Source organism: Molossus molossus, unplaced genomic scaffold (genome assembly GCF_014108415.1).
Source record: "Molossus molossus isolate mMolMol1 unplaced genomic scaffold, mMolMol1.p scaffold_m16_p_10, whole genome shotgun sequence".
Classification (NCBI taxonomy): domain Eukaryota; kingdom Metazoa; phylum Chordata; class Mammalia; order Chiroptera; family Molossidae; genus Molossus; species Molossus molossus.
The window spans coordinates 39,025,860-39,053,444 of NW_023425345.1; the positions used below are offsets into that span (position 1 = coordinate 39,025,860).

The following is a 27,585-nucleotide window of genomic DNA, read 5'->3' on the forward strand; positions in this document are numbered from 1 at the left end:
CTTTCGGGGTAATTTGAGATCCAAAAAAAACTTGGTCACATAATACCTTAAAGATTTAGGAGACCAAGAAAGGGTAAAACCTGGGGAGTCTAAAGTGTATTTTGTTTCACTTCCAATCCATTGTCTACAAGTGAACTTACTGTATGGCCCTGATTAACCAAAGGTCAATGTAGTTTCCTGGATAATTTAGAAAAGACAGGCAAGGTCTCAGCAAAGCAGGTTGTGAGTGGGTGTCTACACACCAAGGGTACCATAGCTGTTGCCCCTGAGAAGAGGGGAAAGGAGTAAGATTTTTTTTAGTGTAATTAAGGGAAATATTAGCTGTTATCTACAATGGTTTATTTTCTAGATGGCCTAGGGGAATTCCAAATAGTAAAAGCTTTCTTGCTGGGGCAGTAGGAATATGGGTGCTTGTTCTATGTTTCCATACCTTTTTTCTAATTTTTTTAACTTTTCAGAAAAAAAGGAAAAGCAGACTATGAAAGAATAACTAGAATATATGCTTGAATAAGGACTAGTGTAATCTAGATAAGAAATTGAAAAGTATAAACATAAAAATTAACAGAATATTTCATATCAAAGAGCAGACATACTAAACTACATTTGCTTCTTCCTCTTACCTAACAGCTCGCTAGTGCACAAGCATGACCAGGGACAGTGAAACCTGACTTGAACACGCCGTCCATGAGCGCCTGCGTGGACCAGCATTCATTTTGAAACGTTTTGGCCAAAGGCCCATACAAGTAATTATGACCTTTCCAAGATATATATATATATACATATCTATCCCCCAGAGATGTTACATACAAAGTTACTTCACTGAAGAACAAAACAATCCAACAAAAACCCATCAGATATAATAATGAGAGCTCAGGTTTTGATTCTATCAGCAAGCTGGTGGCTGTCACTTTACAGCCCTTCAAACATGTGTAAAAGGGCTGATGAGAGATGGAATTGTGACATTTCAGATTTGATTTCAAGGTGAATAAGGGCCTTCTGAAAAATGTAGAGCCCAAGGCTCTGGACAGCAAAATGCCACTTATCTCAAGCATGAGGATGACGGGGATTGCAGTAGAATAAATTAGCAGTGCCCAGCATGTGTGAAACGTGGGCTAAAGCCACTCAGGACGCACGGGATAGGAGGAAAATAGATTAGAAAGATGCCCTCCATGTCTTTGAGTGTTTCCAGCTAAGACACCAGGGGGGCCTCAATCCCTAGCACTTGGGGCAGCCAGAGTGGAATCAGGCAGATCTGGGCTCAAATCCTGGGTCTCCACTTTCCAGCTTCGCAATGCTGTGCAAATAATACAAACCCCTTGATCCTTGCCTTTCGCTTGTGTAAGTGTGGCAAAAACTACTACTTCGCAAGGACACAGCAACAGCTAATGTATTTATTTCCTAGCTTATAGTAGGCACTCCATGGTACTTCCCTTTTTCTTTTCAATAGCAGGGAGGTAATGAAGAATTAATCCAAAACTCTCAAGAGGTTGAAAAATAGCATCAGAGAGGCATTTAACAGGAAACTGATCTGATACCCGATCCTCCATTTCCAATTTCAGAAAACCTAGTCAATTCCATGAGGATTATAATACAATAATAACAATAGTACTTATGAGTGGCTTTTGAATGCTTTAAGTTGTGCTGGGTCTAATGCAAAATAATTCCTATACTTAATCCTGTTTATATCTCACACCTACCTCTTGAGGCTGGATTACCATTATTCCCATTTTTGCAGTGAGAAAATAACCTAAATTCACACTATTACTAATGAAGCTGAGACTTGAACCCAGTACTTCTGACTCCACAGGCCAGCTATGTACCTAATCACTAGGCCATGTTGCTCTACCGTTGTTAAAGATAAACAAGACAGCCCTGGCCGGTTTGGCTCAGCGGTTAGAGCATCGGCCTGCGGTCCCGAGAGACCCGGGTTCGGTTCCCGCTAAGGGCACGTACCTCGGTTGCAGTTTGCCCCCGGCCCTGGTTGGTCATGCGGGTGGCAGACACTCGAGTGTTCCTTTCATATCGATGTTTCTCTCTCTCTCTCTCTCCCCCTCCCACTCTACCTGAACAAAAAAATGGAAAAAAATGTCCTCGGGGAGGATAAAAAAAAAAAAAAAAAGATAAACAAGATAGGACTTCCAGAACCATTTCCCAGAAAAAAAGGACACCAGTACAACTATTCAAGTCACTATGCAATTCTCCTTATGTGAAAACTAAACTCTGTTTCTTCCTATTTAAGCCTCAGTTCTAAGAGCTTCGATACTGCGAGTGTTGTCATACGATCTTGATCAAAGTGAATTCTTGACAATAGCTGCAGTCGGATGTTGGGCTGCACTTACTACATCACTAAAGAAAACACAGTCAGCATTAGGCTGCAGAACTTCCTAATGATCCAGCCAGAAAAATGTATTTATCTTACATCTGGTTATTTTCTTGGCCCAGTAAATAAGCAATGATCTGCTCTAGTACCAAGGTTACCAGCTGCCTGGATGCAACCAGCATGAGTTCAATTCCAGCCAAACCACAGAATTAGCTGAGCTTTACATATCAACCAGGTACACAAGAGTAGTCCAGATGGAAATGTATTTAATAAATGGCCTTTATTTTAATTTTCGCTGACAGACCACTAATGAAATACATTTGCTGTTCCCCTACTCTTCAAGGAAATTCATTCAAATGTACCTTATTTAACATAAACCAGCTGCCATTTTATTGTGATAACATCAAAATTAAGTAGAACAAACTAGAAATGAGGCTATGAATGTTTAGTTATTTATAATAACAAGAAACAAGACATTAATGCTGGTTTTATTTCCAATTATCAATTTTGTCAGGACATATTTCTCCTCCTCCAATCAAGGTCTCAAACATTCCTGGCCAGTAGACAGCTGTCTTTTTACCCAACTGTATCAACTGAAAGTGTTCAAAAATGATTAAATTAATTAGAAGCTAGACATCAAATTATAAGCTTAGCATATTGGATAAGTAATAACAAAGTTCCCATTTGTTTTTATTTTCTTTGAAGGAAAATCAAATTTTGTAGAGGGCCAAATCAATAGGTACAACAATGGCATACTTTCTCCGTCCTGTGGAATAAAATCATACCCGAAGGCTCCTAATACCATTTTTAAAATATTAAAATTCTTTCAAGCTACAAATAAGTACAAAGAAAATTTTATTTAAATATAATCAATAGACCTTTTTGCAGATATGCAGGATTCAATTATGGTAAAAATCAGAACTATTGCACTGTATTATCAACAATTAACTGTCATTGCCAGTTAATTGTTTAAAAATAACAATATCAAGGGGCTTTTTTTTTTTCATCTTCACATTGAAATAGCATGTGCCCTCTGGCTTTTGATCATGTTTTGTGACATTGGTTAACAGAGTCAAAACATTAGAGTTTTTAACCAAGTAATTTAGAATCATAAGTATTTGCTGCCTAGTCTAGAATTATGTTCTCATCGAAGAATTATAACCATATCATTTGAATTTTTACAGTATCAACATAAACTAAGATTGCTCGTATTATCATCACAACCTTTCAGCAAACTACATTAAAAGGAATTAAGGAAAATAGGAAAAGGGAGAGAGAAAAAAGGGCTGATTTGTATTTTGCAAAAGAATGGAGAGATGTTTGATAATATTGAAATCAGGGCTCTAAACCAAAGCCAGAGAAGTTCATGTGGTGATTGATGGAGAAGCTTGAAACCTGGGATTCTCACCAGAAGTTGCTATGACAGTGACTGAGTTGCCTGTCAACCAGGAAATGCCTATATCCTGAGAGCATTTCTTTCAATATATGATCCCGGGCATTGATTAGAAAGCAGATGCATAAATTTAATTAGTTTCAACTGAGAAAGGAAAAAATTTATCTTCCACTGACAAATTCACATGGGTGATCAAAAATGCCAAGCACCAGTACCCAATTAACATTCAGCAAAATGAACCAAGGACACTAGTAGCTAGAACTTCCACCACATGCTACTGATAAATTAAAGAAATTCTGTCTCCGCAGCATGTGATTTATTTGGAAGAAGCTTTTAGTACTAATTTCTGAATGAAGCCAAGAAGCATTTTATTGAAATGAACCATTTTAGTGTTAAGTCAGTTTAAGTACCAACAAAGTTTCCAATGAGCTTTTAAATAAATACATCAGTATAATTCATGTATCACTACATAGTCTGGGGACTTGAGTAGAAGATATATATATATATAATATAAATATATATGTAGATATATATATATAATGTAATGTAATATAATACAATATATAATGCATTCTCTGCTTTTCACTGTAAAGGATTTTGAGAGTCCAGCTGGGGTAACTCACCCAACCCAAAGAACAATAGAAGCAGAACTCCAGAGCAAAGCCCTCTTCCCTAATGATAAACCCCACAGGAAGACGACTCATAATTTAGAAAACCAACAATACCAGTGTAATGAAGTTTTTGTATAAATTTCCCAATGGCTTCCATCACTTCTGTTTCTCCTATGATAAAATGAGGTTATCGGGACATATTCCCAGTCAAATATTTCCTTTCCTATTTAAAGATATTTGCCTGGTCATCGTTATCACCCAACCACCTCTCCAGTGCCTTACCATGCACCAAGGATGTCTCTAGCTCAGGGTCCTAGGTATTAACAAAATCTACGGACAGTTAATCATTTTTAAAAATAAAACTACTTTGTTAACAATGTAAGACATGTTTATGCAACTGGATAAAATTGGAAAAAGGTCACAGAGGTATCAGAATTATTAAATTCAAATAATGGGATATGTTGTGAAGGGTTTTGTTATAAATTATTTTAAAGCAACCAAGTCACACTGAAATCTGAAGGATGACAAGCTCCTCGGAGAATAAATGGTGCACACAAGCCGTCTCAGTTTGGGCGTAGTATGGGAGGAAGAGATCAACAACCATTAAAGTAAGTTGAGACAAAAAACTAGGTGACATTTTAACAAATTCTTTAATGGTGAGCAGAAACTAGCCCATCAGTTCAGATGTTTGGGAGCCCCAGATTTAAGGCAAGTGTGTGCTCATTAAGCAGCTTTTATCTCGGGGCTTCTGCTGGACACTCACAGGATGGGACAGAGATGGTACCTGGCATAGGCCTCCAGGGAACAGACACTAACCCCACCTCATACGGAGTATGGGGGAGGAAACTTCTTGCCCTGTCCTCAGACGAAGGTACCCCGTGGGGAAGTGGGGCTGGCAGTGAAGGCGGTCTGCCGCTGAGAAGGGATGGGACAACAGCTAGAGTCCAGGTTACTAAGCTGATACAAAGCAGAGGCTTACAGGACTCATGTCCCCACTCACCCTTCAAAACTCCCTCACAGATGTAGGTCAAACTATGGCTATGTGACAGGGTAGGAGCTGGGGGAAGGGTAGAGGGAACGAGAAGGGTGGATTGTCGTTAGGACATAGATCTGAAACACTAAGAATGTTTCACCCCAAAAATGTAGGGGAACAAGGCCCTCCCTAAGACTGAGACTACATCAGGAGAACCAAGAAAGCCCATCAGCCCTCAGCATGACCCCTTCCCAAATGGGCAGCAATGGCCATCTGCAGCTTGGGAGGAACAAGAACAAAGAAAACTATCCATTTGCAGCTCAGGTCTGCAGGACCTGCTGATAGCTAAAAGCAGAACAGAAACCCTGAAAAAAGACCCACTGTAATGCAGGCCTCATGCTAAGCACAAAGTGTCAGTAGCCCTCCATTCAGAGGAATTTGAAGACAGGGGCACTGAAGGTAACTATAGCAACAACAAACCCAGTTCACTACTGTTACTCAGGGCCTGACAGAAGAAGCAGTGCACCAATTTCAGTTGTAGGTAGTATTTACCTCCATCCTTTCTGCTCTTTAAAAAATATGTCCAGAACTGATCGGTGTGGCTCAGAGGTTGAGCATCAACCACGTACCAAGAGGTCACCAATTTGATTCCCGGTTGGGGCACATGCCCGGGTTGTGGGCCCAATCCCCAGTGTGGGGGCATGCAGGAGGTGGCCAGTCGATGTTCTCTCTCATCGATGTTTCTATCTCTCCGTCTCCCTTCCTCTCTCTCTAAAATCAATAAAAATTAAAAAATTTATTAAAAAAAAATAAGTCCAGTATTCAATGGAAAAGTTTGACTCACAAAAAGGAAAATAACAAAAGACACATGATCAAATAATAAAGCAGTCAACAGATCCAGACCTAGAAATGACTCAGGTGTAAGAACTATCAGACAGATGGGGATGTTAAAATAATTACAATTGATGTGTTAAAGGAAAAAAGTGGACAACAAGTATTCACAAATGGGAAATTTCAGCAGAGAGAAGAAAACTATAAAAAGGAATCAAATAGGTAGTTTAGAATATATAAATATATATGGACACACACACATGTATGACAGAGAATTTCTTGAACAGATTTATCAACAGACTGGACACAATAGAGCAAATAGAATCAGTGAATCTAAAAATAAACCAACAGGTCCTGCCAGTGTGGGTCAGTGATTGAGCATCAACCCATGCACCAAGAGGTCACAGGTTTGATTCCTGGTCAGGACACATGCCTAGGTTGTGGGCCCAATCCCCAGCAGGGGGGCATGCAGGAGGCAGCCAATCGATGTTTCTTTCATAGATGTTTCTATCTCTCTCTCCCTCTCACTTTCTCTCTCTCTAAAATCAATAAGGGAAAAGAATTATAAAAAGAAAATAGACCAATAGAAATTATCCAAACTTAGTCACAAAGGAAAAAAGAAAGTGAGGAAAATAAAGAGCATATCATCCAAGAGACATGGGATGATATCAAATAATCTAATATACATTTACTTGTAGTACCAGAAGTATAAAAGATAGAGAAGAGGACAGAAAGAGTATTTAAAGAGAGAATTTTCAAAATTAGCAAAAGACAACAAACCATAGATCCAAGAAGTTCAGAGAGTCAAACAGTATAAATACCAAGAAAACCCCAATGAGCACATCATAGTCAAATAGTCAAACTGCTGAAATTCAGAGATAAAGGGAAAAATCAAATCTTGACAGAAAAAAAGAAACATTTCTACAGACACACAAGGTAGAAAGGAGAACAAATTTCTTGTTAGAAATTAAGTGAGCAGAAGACAATGGAGTTGCATCTTTAAAGAACTGAAAGGAAAAAAAAATGGTCAAGTCAGAATTCTGTTTGCCATGATAATATCTTTCAAAACCGAGTAATTCATCGCCAGCAGACCTGCATGTCGGATATGTTAAAGAAAGTTCTTTTTTTGGTTCCATATCAACTTTTGAAGTATTTGTTCTAGTTCTGTGAAATATGTTGTTGGTATTTTGATGGGGATTACATTGAATCTATAGATTGCTTTGGGTAATATGGACATTTTAATGATGTTAATTCTTCCAATCCATGAACAAGGTATGTGCTTTCATTGTTTTATATCTTCCTCTATTTCTTTTTTCAATGTCCTATAGTTTTCTGCGAATTGGTCCTTTATTTCTGTGGTTAAGTTTATTTCTAGGTATCTTAATTTTTTTGTTGCGATGGTAAATGGGACTGTTTTTTTTTTAGTTTCTCTTTCTGTGAGTTCATCATTGGTGTATAAGAATGCCACATAGGCCATATAGGCATATAGACCAGTGGAACAGAACAGAGAACCCAGAAATGGACCCAAAGTAATATGCTCAATTAATATTTGACAAAGGTGGCAAGAGCATACAGTGGAGTAAAGACAGCCTCTTTAATAAATGGTGTTGGGAAAATTGGACAGCTACATGCATAAAAATGAAACTAGACCATCAACTTACACCCTACACAAGAATAAACTCAACATGGTTAAATGACTTAAATGTGACCCATGAATCCATAAAAATCCTAGAAGAAAATGTAGGCAACAAAATTTCAGACATCATACACAGCAGAAGTTTCACTGACAGATCACCTAAGGCAACAGAAACAAAGGAAAAAATGAATACATGGGACTACATCAAACTCAAAAGCTTCTGCACAGCAAAAGAAACAACCATCAAAATGGAAAGGGAACCTACTGTATGGGAGAGCATCATTGCCAATGATACATCAGATAAGGGGTTAATTTCCAAAATATATAGAGTGCTCATACAACTCAACAAAAGGAAGACAAAGAACCCAATTAAAAAAATGGCAGAGGAGCTAAATAGACACCTCTCCAAACAGGACATACAAATGGCCAAGAGACACATGAAGAATTGCTCAACATCACTAATCATCAGAGAGATGCAAATTAAAACAACAATGAGGTATCACCTCACACCTGTCAGAATGGCCGCCATCAACAAATCATCAAACAACAAGTGTTGGCGAGGGTGTGGAGAAAAGGGGACTCTAGTACACTGCTGGTGCAGCCACTATGAAAAACACTACGGTGTTACCTCAAAAAATTAGAAATTGAACTTCCATTTGACCCAGTGATCCCACTTTTAGGAATATACTCTAAGAAGCCTGAAACACCAATCAGAAAGAATATATGTGCCCCCATGTTCATAGCAGCACTATTTACAATAGCTAAGATCTGGAAACAGCCCAAGTGTTCATCAGTAGACGAATGGATTAAAAAACAGTGGTACATATACACAATAGAGTACTGTGCAGCTGTAAGAAAGAAAGATCTCTTATCCTTAGAGACAACATGGAGGGACCTGGAAAGTATTATCCTAAGCGAAACAAGCCAAGCAGAAAAAGACAAATACCACATGATCTCACTTATTTGTGGAATGTAATGATCATAACAGTCTGAGAAATAGGGTAGACCCAGAGACATGGAAATGGGGTACAGACTGACAACCCTCAGAAAAGGGGGTGGCGGGGGGAGGGAAGAGATAAACCATAGAATTTATATGCATGTACGCATAACCGATGGTCATGGACAACAAAGCCAGGGATGGGGTGGGGGGGATGGGCAGGAAGGTGTCAATGGGGTAAAAAAAGAAAAACATCTGTAACAAAAATAAAATATATAAAAAATTAATTAATTAATTAATTAAATAAAAAAAGAAAGTTAATCAGGCAGAAGGAATCTTATACCAGAGAGAAGTAAAGAAATAGAGAGAATGAGAAAAGAAAAAATGTGGGTAAATATGACAGACATTTTTCTTCATTTTAATCTCTTCAGATGTGTGAGAAGTGTAACACAAAGGAAAAGAGAGAGGAATAAAAGTATACTATGCTATGATTCTTGCACAACACAGAAGTACTATAACATTATTTGAAAGTGAACTGTTATAAAACTATATTGAAAACTATAGAATAACCTAAATAATTAAAAAAGATGTATAACAAGTAAATTGGAGAAATAACTAGAATAATGAAAATACTCAAAAAGAATATGATAAAAGAAACAAAGGAACCAGGAACAAGTGGAACACATAGAAAAGAGCTGGAATTAGAGAAGACAGCAGGTTGAAATACAAACACATGTACAATTACATGTATGGTATAAACACTTCGAGTAAAGACAAAGGTTGTTCAATTAGACGAAGAAAAGCAAGACTTAACTACATGCTTTTTTAAAGGAAACTAACTTTAAATATAAAAACACAGATAGATTAAAAGGATGGGGAAAATATACCGCACCAATGCTAGCAGAGAGCTGGTATGTCTCTGTTAATATCAACTACTTGAACTTTGAACAAAGAATATTGCTGCTGATCAAAAGTGGCACTCCAGCCCTGGCCAGCTTGGCTCAGCGGTTAGAGCGTCGGCCTGTGGTCCAGAGAGACCGGGGTTCGGTTCCCGCTAAGGGCATGTGCCTCGGTTGCAGTTTGTCCCCGGCCCTGGCTGGGTCGTGCGGGAGGCAGCCACTCGATGGGTCCCTTTCACATCGAAGTTTCTCTCTCTCTCTTTTCCTCTCTCTCCCTCCCACTCTACCTGAACAAAAAATGGAAAATGTCCTCGGGGGAGGATTAAAAAAAAAAAAAAAAAAAGCGGCACTTCATAAAGATAAAAGGGCTTATTCATTAACATAACAATCCTAACTGTGTACAATTAATTATGAAGATAAAATAGAAAAATAATAAGTTACGTGACAGTAGTTTGGGTTTGTACCCGTAACAAACGCCGCAGCGGTGACTGTTCCTCAGCACCGCCCTCCCACTTTGCCAAGGTAACTGACAATGGCCTTGATGACGGCCAGCCTGAGGTCTGGGTTTAAAGTCTAGAATATTTCTCTCCCAAGAAAACAAAAACTTTCATAGCAACATGTGTCCTAAGACATCTTTGAGCAAGAAATTTCATATGAAAATCAATAGAAGGAAGTAGGAAGAAAAACACTGAAATTCGGGAGGGAATAAAAACTTTTCAAAAATTTTGAAATTTGATCATGTCATTACTTATGCTCTGAATTAAGAATGTTTACTTATTGCCTGACTGGTATGGCTCAGTGATTGAGTGTTAACCCATGCACCAAGAGGTCATTGGTTCGATTCCCAGTCAGGGCACATGCCCAGGGTCGCGGGCTCGATCCCCAGTAGGAGACGTGCAGGAGGCAACTGATCAATGTTTCTCTCTCATTGATGTTTTTTCTCTCTCTCCCTCTCACTTCCTCTCTCTCTTTAAAAATAAATAAAAACATTTTTTTTTTTCAAAAAAGAACATATACTTATTAATTAGGCTTAAACTTTTATAAGATACTTTAAAGTGAAGAGATTAATCCATTGAGCAGACAGGATGCCACCAAGTCACTCTAACAGTGGCTACATGTTCTGTGTGAGCTCATTCTTCAACTTCACAACTTCACTCCATTATTTCACCTTTGACAGGAAGCAGCTGAATAAAGTCAAGAACTACTCATCTGAATTCAGTCAACAAGGAATGGTGTTTAAAATGCAGAAAGGAGGAATAACAGATAAACGACCTTCTTGCATAATAAAACGTTATTTATTAGCAATTCATGATTTAGTCACAGATTTTTTTCTGTCACTTAAAACCTCACTGCCCCACCTCACCAAGTCCTTCTCAACCCAGTATAATTCTGTTAATAAAGATCAGAAGTGCATTTGGTCTCTCATAAAATCATATTATGAAATACAACTTGAACCTTCCACCTAAGGAAATAATAAATAATAAGAGGGTAATTTTTACGATGGTTTCTACTCTGTGGGGAAAAACAAAGAACAAAGCACAAGGCCTATAAAAATAAATTATCAAAATGACATTTAAGAGTTTGGTTACTGCCATGGACTGAATGCTTGTGTCCCCCAAAATTCATATGTTGAATGAAGCCTACATTCAATGTGAGGACATTTAGAGGTGAGGCGTTTAGGAGGTAATTAGGTCATGAGTGGGTTTTGTGCCTGGTAAGGGGCTGCAGAGACGAGAATTTCCCCCTTCCACCTTGTGAGAACACAGCCAGAAGACGGCCACCTATGAACCAGGACGTGGCCCCACCAGACGTCACACCTGCTAACACATGGATCTTGGGCGTCCAGCCTCCAGAATCGTGAGATAAATTCCTGTTCTTTCATAAGCCACTAGTCTATGGTACTTGGTTACAGCAGCCTGAACAGACCAGACAGTTACTCATTCCAATGGAGCCAGTGGAAGTATTTATGTGTCTTCTTATAGCCCCTAATTTTACATGCCTTACAATTTTACTTTAGTGCCAAATATGAAACTGAATTGAATCCTATCTTGGTAACTTGATTTACATCCGTTTTTGCAAGGTAATTAAAGCAAAGGGTTTTAAGATTTGCTGTGTGGAAATTTCACCGATGCTTCATCCACAAAAGTTAGAAAATAAGCCCATTTTAAGCAAATCAGTGTGGTCACCATGAGGACAGGATGTTGTTTCATTGGCTGCCACATCCCCCCAACACCTACAACAATGCCTGCCATGTAACAGACACTCCGTAATATTGTTACATCAATTGGGGAATACAAGAGACCCCGCAGCACAAGTGACTGCAGAGAAGAAAAGTAATACCCATGAGTTCACTGAGCCAAGAACTGTCTCAATGTATATTGTGGTGACCATCATCAAAATATTAAACACACACTCACAGCCCTGGTGGGTTTGGCTCAGCAGTTAAAGTGTCGGCCTGTAGACCAGAGAGTCCCGGGTTTGGTTCCCGCTAAGGGCATGTACCTCAGTTGCAGTTTGTCCCCAGTCCTGTTGGGGTCGTGTGGGTGGCAGCCACTCGATGTGTCTCTCTCACGTCGATGTTTCTCTCTCCCTCTTCTTCCCTCTCTCCCTCCCACTCTCTCTGAGTGGGATAAATGCAAAAAGTGTCCTCAGGTGAGGATAAAAAAATAAAATAAAATAAACACATACTCACACATGATCAGGAATAAGGAAAATAAAGATAAGACTTCCTACACAAATCCCTGAGCTTTCTAATAATAAGGGGAGGGGGGAAATGTGTGCATTAATTTGACAAATTTTTCAGGTGGGGAAAGGACTTGACTATAAAGCTTTCTCATTTCACAAGTAGCAATTCGGGGAAAAGACAGTAGTAAAGGAACTTCTTTAGATCCAGAACTGTGTATACCCACAGCCCAGGATTTCCAATACAATAAATTATACTCTTAAGCCAGTCACCACAAACAAAATATAATTAGGCAACTAAGTAAGTGAAATGAGGAGAAAAGGATCTTCCCTGTGCTCGGTGACATCTGTAACCCATATTTTATTTACCAGATAAAGTAGTCAGATTTATGTCTGCCTCCGAGTAATAAGCTCAATGTAACTTCACCCTAGGGCTTTACTCAGAAACAGCACTCACAAGTGAGCTAAACAATAGCAGCAACAACAAACCCACGCTTCATTTCTCCATTCCCAAACTGTATGCCTTAGAATCTCAGATCCACTGTTCATCACAATGCATGCATGCTTTGCTATGCACTGTATTGTATCACCCCAAAACGTATATGTTGACACCCTAACCCTTAAGGTGATGGTGTTCGGTGGTAGGACCATTGGGAGGTAATTAGACTTAGATAAGATCATGAGTATGGGATCGGTGCCCTTATAAAAGGAAACACCAGAAAGCTCGCCTTCCCCCCTCTCCCTGCCATGCGAGGGCACCGTGAGAAGGAAGCCATCTGCAAGCCAGGAGTACAGCCCTCACTGGGGAAGTGAATCAGCCAGCATCTTGATCTCGGACTTCCCAGCCTCTAGAACTATGAGAAATTAATTTCTGCTTTGAAAACACCCAGTCTATGGTATTCTGTTACAGTGGCCCAAGGTGACCAAGACACATTTATAGGAAAACAATAGCAGTGATACTGAAGCAAAGATGATGTCATAGTCCCATCAGGGAATAGTTACCTCTGTATCAGAAGTTGACATATGCACCATCACAGTGAGTCCTCAGCCTCTCCCGAGGAGCGTGCTGTTGTCATGGGCGTTGTACACACGAAGAAACTGAAGCTCAGAGAGATAAATAGATGGCCCAAGAAGCACTGGGGTCATGATTGAAACCAAGGCCCTGGGCTGTGGGCTCAGAGCTCTAAGTACTAGACATATGTCCTCTTCAGACTTGTTAATTAAACTCAATTAATCTACCTCCTGCCACAAAAGAACAAATAAAGATTCCAAAAATTACCTTAATACTTTGACAATATACACAAAACTATGACAGTTTTCTTTTCAAAAGAGGGAAGTTCTCCTCCTTGCTCACAAACATGACCCCCTGTAAACATCTGTCCCAGTTTCAATCATGCTGTGCATAGCAGTTCAGGTATCTCACTCTCTAAAGTTGCCAGTGTTTGGGTTAAACATGAAAATAACCTCAACAGCCCACCACCTGATTCCTCACCTCTGCTAACTCCCTGCCAGGTCTCCAATCGCCAACTGCCTACAGCTTGGCCTAGTGGTAAGAGCACAGGTTCCAGACACAAACCCACTCTGGAACCTCAGTGACTTCACCTCCCAGACCCTCAGGCAACTCACATGCAAACTGAGGATTATCGTATCTATCCCAAATGGCTATTGTGATGATTGATGAGAAAATATACCTAAGAGGATAGCACACACCCTGGCACTGAGGAGATCGTACCAAATGCTTCTTCTCCCCCTTTGCTCCCTCTCCCCCTGCTCCTCCATTTCCTTCTCCTCTTCACTCCCCCTTCCCCCCCCCCCACACACACACACTCTGCTCATCCTCCCATCCCCTCGTCTAGGACCTCATTCTATCAGTCATCCTCCTGGTCCAGCATTTTTTACCAGTTCTCCCTGGGGGTCTTTTCCCTCTATAACAACCATCCTCAAGAATCCCCTGTCCATTAAATTTAAAATGAATATCAAACCTGCCATTGCTCCAGCGAATATTCTTCCCTCTGTGTCTTCACTGGCAAACGTACCGAAAGTGTTCTACACTCAAATCCAACAAGGCCTTACCACCCGCTCACTCATCTATTCATGTCACAAATATCTGAGCTGCTACCGTCTGCCAGGCACTGTGCCAGGACTGGGGACACATGGTGAGCAAAGGGACCAGGTCCCTGCTCTCGCGGTGCTCACCGGTGCTGGTTCAATGTCGACCGTTCGCACCTGTCTTCCTCGACTGGAGGGAGAGCTACACAGGGGCAAAGACCTCGTCTTCCCTCGTCCTCGGGACATCCCTGGTGTCTGGAGTATTCCAGGCACGTGTCGATGTTTTTAAAACATCTGTTGAATGAATAGCTGATAGGATAAAAGAATGAAGGATAAACAGGCAAAGGAGGGAATAACTTGGAACAGAGACCCCTGAAAAGAGGGGGTTTCCTGGGACAGCCCAGGAAACATAACTTGAAGTGGCAAAATGCTAACAACAATAAATAAACTTTGGTATTTATTAGAAACCTCCCCTGTCCGTTAGAAGCAGTCCGACTGAACCAGCGCCTGTGCTGGTAAATCCAGCGCGGTCTTCAGAGCTGGACCAAAGACAACAAAACCACGACGGCTTTGCAAAGCTTCTGCTCGAAAAGCATTTTTACTTCTTCACAAACACTGCTTAGCAGCAGAGTCCCCTGGGCTTCCTCCCATACTGATGCTGTAATAGATTCTTTTCTAACAGCAAGGGCAGCGAGAGACAGGGGTGGGGTGGAGCGCTCTCCTCCCCCAGAAAATGAAGAGCCTCCTGTCCGATGCCCAGAGCCCTCCACGGGCCCACACCTCACCTCTCCGTCTCTCAATGGGAGCAGACAGCCCGGCTGCTGCTGCTTCTCGTTTTCCTCTCCACGGCTGCGTTCTTTCCAGTCTGACACAGGAAAGGAAGGAAGGGAGAGCAAGGGAGAAGGGTCGGAGGGACAGGGGGACGGAGGTACTGGGAGGTTGAGAAGAACTGAGCTCACTTGGCTTCTCCCGGCCATCACAGGCTACTGAACCCCGAAACGCGCAGGTAAGGGTCCAGCCCATACCTCATCACAGAGCCCTGGCCCTAGGCATGGGGACGTCACTGCTCTTGGGTTCTGGTGGCAATGGGGAGTGGCAGCCACCTCAGGCTCCTCTGTGAGGACACCGATGTCTCTGGTGTCCTGGGGAGGGTGCGCTGGCGGTAAGGAGGAACTGGGGCTCCCAGGCTGCGGTGGGCTGTGCTGATGGATGACCCCAGGGCCCCCGATTGCTCATGGAATGAGGGAAAACAAACTCAGCAGAATGACAAGGTTTGCATGGGGAAGCAGCAGTCCCCCTAGAAGCAAACATTTCCGCAGCTTTTTATTCTCCCCTTTCTTTTCAGTGTTTACCTCCATGTTTTAAAAGAACACAAGTGTACTGCTAGTACCAGATTTTTCAATTTTCGGTATTATCACACTAACTTCCTTTTATGGAAAGTAGGATTTGGCCACCTTCCGGCATCTTTACCAGTCACCAGGTGTACACACATAGAAACACACTTCCCTTCCCCTGCACCCTCCAAAGTCTCCTCTCACGGTATTCAGTTAAATCAGTTTCACATTTCCTCACTATGGCCATGGAAATACCCTTTGTCCCTGATTCACAGTTCACTACAGTCACATTTCTTTCTTGAGCTGCACTGGGATACAATCTCATGCCTATCAGACAGTCAACAATTAAGTATCCGTATCACAAAGTGTTGGTGAGAAGGAAGCACAAAGGAAATTCTCACATGATGTCGCTATGAGTATGGACAGCCACATTCAGATCATGTGACTCTGGGGGGTACCTTTCTGTGTCTCTGCTTCCCACTGTGCACATTCAATGACTTCACACCTCTAATGGCACAGCACAGCGCCTGGGACATGGCGAGGACTCGAGAAATACTAAATACTGCTGTTGGCAGGTCTCTCCGTTCCATTCTACATGCTTCCTTGCAGTGGTTCTCAGCCTTCCTAATGCCGCGACCCTTTAATACAGTTCCTCATGTTGTGGTGACCCCCAACCGTAAAATTATTTTTGTTGCTATTTCATAACTGTAATTTTGCTACTGTTACGTCTTAGGCGACCCCTGTGAAAGGGTCATTTGACCCCCAAAGGGGTCGCAGCCCACAGGTTGAGAACCGCTGCTTCATAGCACTATAACCACATAACAACTATAATCAAGTGTCCGTGTAACACTGATGTGAGTCTGTCTCCCCTCCAGATGAAAAGCTCTCCAAGGATGAGAACCGTGCTCATTCGGCTCTCAGCTACCCTGTTTGCACTAGCAGAGGGCCATGCTCAAAATCAGCGAATGATTACGTGAGGGAAGAACACGTGAGTGCCTCCACTGAGACAGAGATGCGCAGCGTGAGGCCTAGAAGCTTCTTTTAAAGCACGGAATTGGAAACTGAGCTACGAGGCTCCTACGCTACATTATCAGCAGCCTAATTCTTTCCACCGACTCGGTAGTTTGTTATGATGAAGGTCAAGGATGGTTCGTAGAGTGGAAGGAAGAAGTGTGCTCTTTGGAAGCTTGGTTATATAGAGATGTGATGGAAAAGAGTAAGAAGAGTAGGTGACAGTTGGCTGGAGAGTCGTGAGACCACAAGAGAGGCTATTTTTGAGATAAAATTAAAACCGCTCTGGGCTGGACCAGATGAGAGAGTGCAGTTCGTTGTCACATCATTACTGCCTGGAGCAAAGCGGAACCGCGCGAGAACTCTTTTGAGTGTGTTTGAAAAGAAAGAGAAGAGCAAAGGAGATCCGTAGCTCACTCTCTGTTAAGTAAGGCTGGCCTGCCAGTTTCCACATGACATGACATTATCATTGCTCCATCGGTGAAGGGGAAAGAAAAGAACGAAAATCTCACATGAGCCCAAGGGAGGTCCTCGGGCTCATGGCATTTGGCTGAGCTGAGCTTGGCTCGCGATGAGAGCTGGGCTCTTGGCCTTTCTCAGACGCTGGGATTTCCAGAGCCAGCCGAGCAGCGGGCTCTATTAAATGATCTCCAATTATCAGCTTCACAGGCAGGAAGGTGATTAAAATTTAATGACATAGCCCAGCTTGTTGACATTCATCGGCTGTCATCTTCCTTTCAGGGAGAAGAAAGAATTGGGAAATGTTGGGGGGAAAAATATTTTTAAGGTAAAATTCTTCCTCTGACAAGTTAGGAGGATAAGTCAACCACAAAAAGAAAAATGATCAAAAGTGATGTTGCCTTATAATTACTGATTTAGAGTCGACATGTCAAATGGTTGCTATTTTTGGATTTAATAGGGAAAGCGATTCTCCATATATGCTTCAACTTCTAATATGCTTAGTCAGACATTCTTATCAATTCTCCATACTTATTTTTTTCTTTCTTTATTGATTCTAGAGAAAGAGGAAGGGAGAGAGAGATAGAAACACCGATGAGAGAGAACATCGACTGGCTGCCTCCTGCACGCCCCCCACTGGGGATGGGCCCACAACCTGGACATGTGCCCTGACCAGGAATCGAACCGGCGACCTCTTGGGTCAATGCGCAACCACTGAGCCACACCAGCCGGGCGCAATTCTCCACACTTTAAAATGACTATGTTTTACACTTCATTTTTAGTTAAATGGGCTACTAAATAAAGTTTTGTTGTGGTTTGAATATGATGTTTGACAATGAAGTAACAGTGCGCCTCTAGGGTTCAAACTGAACCTCTGCAGACTATTTCACAGCACTATTTCACAACACCCCAACTGTCTGGGCCATCCACTGCGGCAGCATCCCTGGAGGAAGAATCGCTCCAAGGCCAGCAGCACCTTTTGTTGGACATCACCTAGAGGCATGAGTCACAGCTGAAGCTGTGAAGCCAGAGACTTCACCGTGGAAAGGCCAGGGGTCGTAAGAAAGCCCTAAAGATAGTAACAGATCAGACTCTGGAGAAGAACAGGGACATGCACATGTGCGGAAAGAGCCAGAAGCAAAGCACGTGTGTGCGTCATGACTTTTCATTCGTGGTTCTAAACTATAAATTGCATCAATGTGATTATGACATGTGACAAAAACTGTATCTTTCCCTGGGTGGTCAAACCATGCAGGCTACAAGCTAATCTCTGAAAGTCCTGATTATACTTAATCTTCATGCCAAGTTATTACAGAGGCAGGTCTCAGGGCAGCATCTACCTGCTGGGAGCCAGCACCAGCCAGTCTGAGGTGAGCATCCTCGCCCACCCCATGTGCGTGGTCTCGATTGCTGCTCCAGTCAACGGGGTACCTCATTTTTGCTCTTTCCCACCCTCAATCTCTCTCTTCCTGTCTGCTTCTGCCAAAGGACACGCACACAAAGAATCCCATTGTTTAGCTAGAAGTGCTGCCTGGGCACTTCAGGTTCCTTGTGCCAAGGGAGCAGCAGGCAAGAAAAAGAGTCACCATCCTAAGCAGGACTGACTGCCCCTGACCATCGTGAAGAGGCAGCGTTGCTGCCGCACAGTAGAAAGAGAGAGGAATATGTCTGATGTCCAGGCAACCCACCAGGGAGCCTTTTGGATCTCCCTTGCTCAATTTTTGTTATAATTGGACAAGTGTAGCAACCGGACCTGGGAAGAACGTGGTGATCAGGGCTGGTTCCTGGGTGAGAGGGTCTGGGTCCTGCCGCCAGGGAAACCAGGAGGACGGGCAGAGGTGCTAGCTGAGTGCAGGAGGAGTCTAGAGTGGGCACCAAGGGTGGGACAGGAGTGACAACGGCGCCCTGGCACCAGCTCCAGCAGTGAAGCTACGGTCTCAGCCCCTCGTCTTCCTCGTCCACGTGTTTCCCAGGAGGTGGCCCCCTGGAATCCTGCAACAGCCAATCCAGAATGAATGGGAAAAACTGGATTCAAGCATCATGAGGAGTGAATCTCCCAAATCTCCCTCCAGGAAATAACTCACCTGATGCTGAGAGGGCCGTCAGCAACTATTCAGGGACTGCCTTGGGGACAGAGCGCTGCCTTGCCCAAGGTCACGTCCCTTTTCAGAGTGGCCCACATTTAATGACTGATTGATGGCCTGGCCACCTCAACCAAGCTCGGGACGAATCCAAAGGGTCATCCTACCTGGAGAGCTCTCATGGGGTCAGCCTCGGCGGTAACTGCACCTGCCTCACCCGTCAGTGATTCCTCTGCCTCCTTCTACCCCCTTCCATAGGTAGTAATCCTAAGGACGCTCCTTAAAGGACATCTTGCCCACTAACTTCTAGCCCAGAGTCTTAGTAGTCATCTAACCTCAGTGTCTTCAACTCTAAAATGGGGGAAGCCCTGTCCTGTTCATGTCATAGGGGAAAAAAGCCAAATAGCATCATCTGTATTTTTTTAAATCATAAAGGGTTATACAATTGCAAAGCTGCCGTTACTATTGTTATTATCTAAATAATCACGTCCCCAAGTCTTCCATTCCCTCTTTTCTAGTATAATCCAGTTTTGGATAATGCTAAAACATGAAAACGATTAGCCGGTTCTAGCTGAAGGGCAGATTAGCTACACTGAAAATGAAAAAGGGTTCTGGATATAAACACAAATCTTACTTTTATTTCACACATTAAAAAGCAACCTAGTACCAGCATTTTCTTTTTTTCAGTTATGGGCTTCTATCATGTTGCCTATGCATTGCTATGGCAACAGAAAGAGAAAAAAAAAATCCTTTATCTACCTTCACAGGTTTTAAAAATAAACAAAACAAAATATTAACCAAAACCATTGGCCTCGATCCAGCCGTTCTTTGCCATCAGTGCTAACTCAATGAAGCAGGAGTGATCACCACCTGTTCTCTCCCCAGGATGAGCAAACAGGCCAACTCCACTCTATTAATTAACTTATGGGCAGGAAATGGGTGTCAAGCAGGCGAACGTCTTCCCACTGTGGTCTGCAGTCTAAAGAGGTAGCCGACTGCTTCCCACGGGGCGCAGCTGTCTTAACCTGTGGTGGTTGCTCTGGGTAGATGAGGTAAGAGCTTTCTGGATGAGCTAGCTTCTGTCAAACTATCCAGTGGCTGTTTGATCACCCTAGGGAGATAGCATCACCCTAACGTCCCATTTGATTTTACTGTATTTGTTTCATGCCATAACCTGAGGTCAGAGACAGTTCCTAAATTTAAGCAGTTTAAAATAAGCTGAGAATAGAGATTCAAACACCGTTTACCCAGCTGCCGGGTCACTTGATATTGAAACTCCCCAGAAAACTCTCTCATCAATGCTTTCCCATCCCTGCATCACAGACAGGCCAAGGGTATCTGTGATGACAAATTCTAGCCATCATGCCCCCCCCCCCCACCCCCGTCTGCACAATACAAGTAGCAGCCTGCAGGGGAGAACAGCAGCCACTGGGAAAGTGTTAGACAGTTCAGCAGTGCCCAGCACGGAGCTTGAAGCACAGTAAGGGTGCACATAACTTTCCACCCAAGACAAAGAATCTGGCCTCCATCCCCCGAGCCCCAGACCCTCTCTAAAATCCTAGACACTTGGTGAAATGGGGACCAGTGATTGCATTAAACACTGAGAGCACGCTGATGTTGTTGGTACATACCTCAGTAACTAGTCTTGAAAAAAAAATTTTGAACCAGGTACAAATAACTTTTGGGTAAGTAATTTTAACATTTTAGGTAACAAGTTTTAAAGTGTGTTCTGTAGAAATTTTAAAGTCTTCCAATGTGGTCCAGATATTCCATACATGTTTAAGAATAGAGTTTCAATTTTTAAGATGATGATGGTAAGAAAACAATGAAGGGACTCAAGTGCTCGAGTGTATCATATACCAAAGGAAACCACCAACGCTTATAAAATTAGATGCCACCAGGTCAGCAGAATGCCCCATGCCTCCTCTGGGTAAAGCCGAACTCTTAGAAATGTGTCATTCATTTAGAGGCTATATTTTGCCTAAATCTTTTTTAAAATTAAGACCTGCCTATATCAGCTCAAGGTACAAGGAAAATTGTACAAGCCAAGCGCAAACTACACACAGGCATTCAGCTCAAATGCATGTGACACAAAGCTTAGCGACACTTGCCACTGTTACAAGTAGTTGTCATAATTATAAATTGTCAGGGATTTTTAGCTGAAAGCCCATAGATACAATTTTCTTTTATTGGTTTTAGAGAGAGAGGGAAAGAGAGATAGATAGATTGATGAGAGAGGACATCAATTGGCCGCCTTCTGCTTGCCCCCCACTGGGGATCGGGCCCACAACCTGGGCATGTGCCCTGACTGGGAATCGAACCGGTGACCTCTTGGTACATGGGTCAATGCTCAACCACTGAGCCACACTGGCCAGGCAATACAATTTACTTTAAACTCCCTGAGTTCATGATCAGTGAGCTTTTACCAGGTATTAAACCACCTCAACATTTAGTGGCTGAAAATATTTTGCTTAGCACAGGCTTGTGTTGGTCAGCAATTTGGATATAGTTCAGCTGGGTGGGTCTTCTGTCTCCGTGGGCTCTCCTGCCTCTGCAGCCCACGGCTGTGTGGCACTACTGGTCTGGCTGACCTCTCTCCCATGCCTGGGGCTTCAGCTGGGACAGCTCGTCTTTGCTGTATGTCGTCTCCCCTCCTCTCATCCTCCAGCAGGTGACCTGGGCTTGTTCCCATGGTGGGGACAGGGTTCAAAGAGTGAGAACAAGGTGTGCACAGACCCTCCTGTGGCCCTCAGAACTTCCCCAATGTCACTTTCACTGCATTCATTCTATGGGACAAAGCAGGGCACACCGGCACAAATTCAGAGGCTGGAAAAGTATAATCTCCTTCTTCATAGTAAGGGAAGAATTTGTGGTCGTTTTTGCAATCACCTACTTGGTGTTCTCATCTGTACATATAAGAAACCCCAAGCAATTGTATTACATGGGATAACATACCAAATTCACAGGCTACATTGGAAGTGCTCCATAAAAATCAGCATCTTTCTCTCCTCTATTCCCTTAGTAAGAAAGTGGGACCACAGAGCAATGAGAGAAGTTTTTTTGTGTAGCTTATACACATCATTTTATTAATTCAAGGTTTAATTGGATGCTGTCTTTGGTTAGCTTTATTACATTAATAAATGTATTAATTATAAACCTATATCAAATTAACTTAATTGGCCCTGGCTAGTTTTGCTCAGCAGTTAGAGCATCGGCCCGTGGACCAAAGAGTCATGGGTTCAATTCCAGTCAAGGGCACACACCCTGGTTGTGGTTCAGTCCCTGGCCCTGGTCAGGGTTGTGCAGGAGGCAACCAATCAATGTGTCTATCTCACATAGATGTTTCTCTCTCTCTCTCTCTCTCTCCTTCTCCCTCCCTCCCTCCCTCTCACTTTGTCTGAAGATAAATGGTAAAAAAGTATCCTCGAAGGAGGTTTTAAAAAAAAATTAACTTAATTGTATGTACATACATGTATTGATATTAAATCACACATGAAGAGAAATTCTACACCAACCTATACTATCGTAAAAGCTTATCGCCAAAGAGATGCCAGTGAGCCTACTCTGCCGGCACTCGCCTGACCCTGGCTGGCCCGTGACTCTCTCATGACTCACTGAGTATGAGAGTATGCCAGTTTCCAGGTGCAGAGACGGGCAGCCTCCACTTCCTGTGCCTTGAAAACTAAGCCTTAGAGCCCTGGGCCCTCATGTAAGCAGCCCAACTATGACCCCACCGCCTCTGATTATTCCAGCCCTCGGATATTGGAAGCAACACAGATGAGGCCCCGAGAACATGAGGCAGAGTTAAATCATCCTTCCTGAGCTCTGAACTCCTGACCCACAGAACCACAGATACAGCATCACAATAAAATCGTTTAAAGCCACTATGTTTTAGGTAGTTTGCAATACAGCAATAGATCGTTGAAGCAACCAAGAAAACTCTGTACATAGCTGAACATTTTCACTGGGAGCAGAGAGCTGAAAGCTATCACCACAGTGCTGCCGCTAGACACACTGTGCACTGATCCGCGAATCGGAGAGGAAGCAGGAAATCAGGAAGGCCGGCATGGCTCAAAGGAGGCAGACATGGGGAGTGTGGTGTCACCATGGTGGCAAGACCCAGCTCCAGTGCACGGTCTGGAAGGTCATGATTATGAGCAGAGCAGCTGCGAGGCCCAGACTTGCTCCGTGTGCCCAGGGCCTCCTCGATCACTTAGCTCCGCATCGTCTGCAAGGCCTCCTGAGGTTTGAACAGAGAACCCGGCTCCCTAGCAGTGAGCTCCTGGAGCAAAGCCAGGCGTCTGAGCCTGCAGGCACACTCAGCACTGTGCGTGTGGACATACAAACACAGACAACACCATGACCTGCACGTGCTCCTGGGTGCAGCAGACTGGAATGCGGCACTCACAAACTGGGCAAGCTGGCTCATGCTTTAACGACCCCCTGAAGCACTTCTTGTCACCTCCCAGTTCAGCTAGGCACTGGGAAGCCCAGCCTCGGCGCAATGTGCCGGCCCAGTGAACCCCACTGTGAAGACTGAGAGGAAACTGTCAGAGGTGTGAACGCTGATGCCAGACTGAAATCCAGTTGCCATATGAGTGAACACACTGGGAACTGTTTGTCTGGCCTCTTCAGCCACCTCTGTGCTTTCAGACACAAGCACCCAGCATCGGACACTTACCTTTTGTCCCATTTTTCTGGGTCTTCTCAGAGGATAGTGTCAGGTTTCTGAAAAACAGGGTGCCAGCAGTCAACCACTCTGTGTCCAAACGAGGCACACGCCGTGTTTCAATTCGTCACCTTCATAGTAAAACCTTTACTGTTTTATTCAGTAAACACATGTTTCTAAGCACCACCTATTTGTCAGGTACTGTGCAAGGAGTTTACGATCTGAGGGAGAGTCGAGACACTTGGAAACTGCACACGCTTTAATAAAGAGAATTAAGTGCCGTGAGAAGACACTGAAGAAAGGGGATAATTTAGACTGAAGATCTGGGAAGGCTTCATGGAAGAGCTGGCCTGTGAACTGAGATTTGAGGACAGATGAGGAGGATTTCAAAAAGCAGAAGTCAAGGAAACATGGGCTGTAAGCCAGAAAGAAAAGGTGTGTTCCGGCAAAGTAAGCAAGAGGAACACACGAACGGGGGTCTGCAGCAATGTGCGTTGTTTCCGGAAGGGGAGGCATAAAATGACAAGAGAATCAAGTGCATGGAAGGAGGGAGGGAGGATTACAAGAGGCAAAGCTAGAAGGAAAGTTGGGGCGGGGCCACAGTACGAAGGTTGAATGTTTGCTCAGACACGTGGAATTAATTATATTATAAAAAAGAACTGCTAAACCCAGCCAGAGTGGCTCAGTTGGTTGAGAGACATCCCGTGCACAGAAGGGTTGTGGGTTTGATTCCCCATCAGGGCATATACCTCCGTTGCAGGTTTGATCACTAGTTGGGGAGCATATGGAAGGCAACCAAACGGTGTTTGTCTTTCTCTCGCTCTCTCTCTCTCTCTCTCTCTTTCTCTCTCTCTCTCTCTAACCCCCCTTCCTCTCTCTAAGCATGTCCTCGAGTGATGATTAAGGAGAAAAAAAAAAGACCAAGTCAAGATAATAGAAAAGTAATTGCAAATGCGGGGAAAGTACTTCTGCTTCAAAATTCAAGCTACTACCACCGGGGAGACCGTGTGCCTCTCTGAGGATCAATCCCATCGGGAGGGCGGGACCCGAGTCCGCCGCAGTCACCGTGGCTCCCAGCTCCTCTCTCTGCTGTCTGACATGCAGTATGGACATCACTACTTGCAAAGACAAGGAGTAAATTTTCCCATCTACCCAATTTGAAAATTGTTTATTTTGTTTGTTTCACAGCATGTTGCTTGTTCCTGTAGCCATTTATATGCTCCTGTGTTTTTCTCTGAGACTGTGAGCAATGTATGAGCAGGGAGCAGGCTGTGGTTATCCACATACCCCCCGACACCTAGCAGAGTGCCTTGCAAACAGAAGTTACTCATTATTTGTTGAGTGTATAAATAATATGGAAGATAAAATAGTCTAATTATATTGCATCAACACATTAATCTAGGCCCAAAAGAAAGCTATTTAAACCTGCCGTTCACTTCTGCATGTATATCCAAGGGAAATGCAATCATCATGTTCGAGAGGTAGCTGCATCCCTATATTCACTACATCTTTATTTACAATAGCCAAGACATGGAAGCAAGCCAAGTGTCCATCACTGGGTAAGTGAATAGAGAAGATGTGATTTAAATACACAATGAAATATTATTCAGCCATAAAAAATTAAACTCTGCCATTTGTGACAACAGGGATGGAATTTGAGGACATTATGCTAAGTAAAATAAGTCAGACAGAGAAAGACAAATATTGTATGATCTCACTAATATGTGAAATCTAAAAGAACTGAAGTCATAATAGAGAGAACAGAGTGGTGGTTGCCAGAAATGGATGTGGAAAATGGGCAAAATTGGTGAAAGTGGTCAAAATCTTATCTAGGTATAAGATAAATAATTCCCGTGTATATAATGTGCAGTATGCTGACTATAGGTAACAAACTGTAATGTATATTTGAAAGTTGCTAGAATAGTAGACATTAAAATTTCTCATCACACAAAAAAATTTGTAACTATATACGTGACAGATAGTAACTAATTGTTACAATCATTTCACAATATATATAATCAAATAATTATGTTGTAAAATGTTGTATGCCAATATATCTCAAAAAAAACTTGAAAATTGATAGATTTATCATTATTTTTATCACTTATTATCTTTGTTTTTTGTTCACAACTTAACAATGAAGTGATACTTCCCATTACTCCCTTTTGCCCTCTAGTGTGTGTGTGTGTGTGTGTGTGTGTGTGTGTGTGTGTGTGTGTGTGTGTATTCTATCCCTTTGTCATCCACAAAATGCATCTTTTTTCTTATTTAATCTTCTCCTCCTTAGAAACATGCCCTGGACTCTACTTCAGTGTGTCTCCTGTTTTTCATTTCCTTGTGTAATGATTCCTCAAATACATTTTTTCACCTCCTTCTTCTGTGAATGCAAATGGCCTCCTTCAACATCTTTCCCTAAATAAATGTCCAACTCTCCGAGAGCTTTGTTGGTTGTCCTACTTCTCTGTATCAAAATATGCACATAAACTTAAGCTTCTCCTTTTGACCATGAGGCTTTGTAAGTGTTATTATTTTGGATGAAGTTGTCATTATAGTTATGAATACACAATCAACTTAACATAAACATATTATAATCTATACAAATAAGTATTAAATATAAAACATGCACCTTTTAACAAGATGGATGTGGCTATGTTGAGTGTTTGGAGCTTGGTTTGCTGCTTCTTGTCTCTGAGACAAGAAGGAGAGAGCATGCAGTATCAACTCTGCTTCTAGTTTTTGTCCCTGTAGACTGTTCACATACACTAGTAAAAGTAGAAGGAAGAATTGTATTACAGCAATGACTTAATTCTTTGAACTCTTCCCATGTTGCATGCCAAAAATTATATAATGGTCTATGTTCAAACATGTATGTGTTCAACTACCAGGTAACAACTCAATAGATCCCCATTCCATTTTGTTGAAAGTAAATGATTGAGCCCTGGCCAGTTTGGCTCAGTGGTTAGAGCGTCGGCCTGCGGGCCAGAGACCCAGGTTTGGTTCCCACTAAGGGCACATACCTCGGTTGCAGTTTGTCCCCAGTCCTGGTTGGGTCGTGCGGGTGGCAGCCACTGGATGTGTCCCTTTCACGTCGATGTTTCTCTCTCTCTCTCTCTTTCTTCCTCTCTCTCCCTCCCACTCTGTCTGAACAAAAAATGGAAAAAGTGTCCTCAGGTGAGGATAAAAAAAAAAAAAAAGAAAGAAAGAAAGAAAGTAAATGATTGGAATCCACCATACTTGCAAAATGACTTGCTACCCTGTTCTTAGAGTCATTCACTTTTCAGATTCTGGGAAGTACATGAAAAAGCTTTGCCAACACTTAACACAATATTATTGCTTACACCTGTTATTCTTTTACGTAAAAGCACCTTATTTAACCAACAAATTCTGAGAGGGGAGGAATGTCTCTAAATCTCTCCTGAGGAATATACTCTCTCTAGCTTCCAAGGCTGCTTGCTATTCAAACAATCCCTTTGCTCAGAAGGCTCAGATTCTGCTGGAACATGAGCTATTCAGAGAAAAGTGTCTCCTAAACATGTATTTTGAATATATTTTCATCATAGCCTTGGAGCTATGGATGAGTTTAAACAATTAATAGAAAATACTCACCATACAGTTCAACAGGCAAATTCATTCTTCATTATCAAATCAATTGGCCAAATTAGACTTCATCCTGTGAGAAAAGAAAGCTGCCTTCATTTTT

The 27,585-nt window shown here is 42.5% G+C and overlaps 1 long non-coding RNA gene across 1 annotated transcript; it reads right to left on the reverse strand.

The window, feature by feature from the left end:
- Window positions 1-18,981: 18,981 nt before the first annotated feature.
- LOC118624591 lies at window positions 18,982-26,583 on the reverse strand. Its single transcript, XR_004958397.1, has 3 exons — window positions 26,512-26,583; window positions 23,898-23,944; window positions 18,982-19,127 (listed from the first exon to the last, which is right to left on the reverse strand). It is a non-coding gene; the product is annotated as an uncharacterized LOC118624591 (long non-coding RNA).
- Between the last annotated feature and the right edge of the window lie 1,002 nt (window positions 26,584-27,585).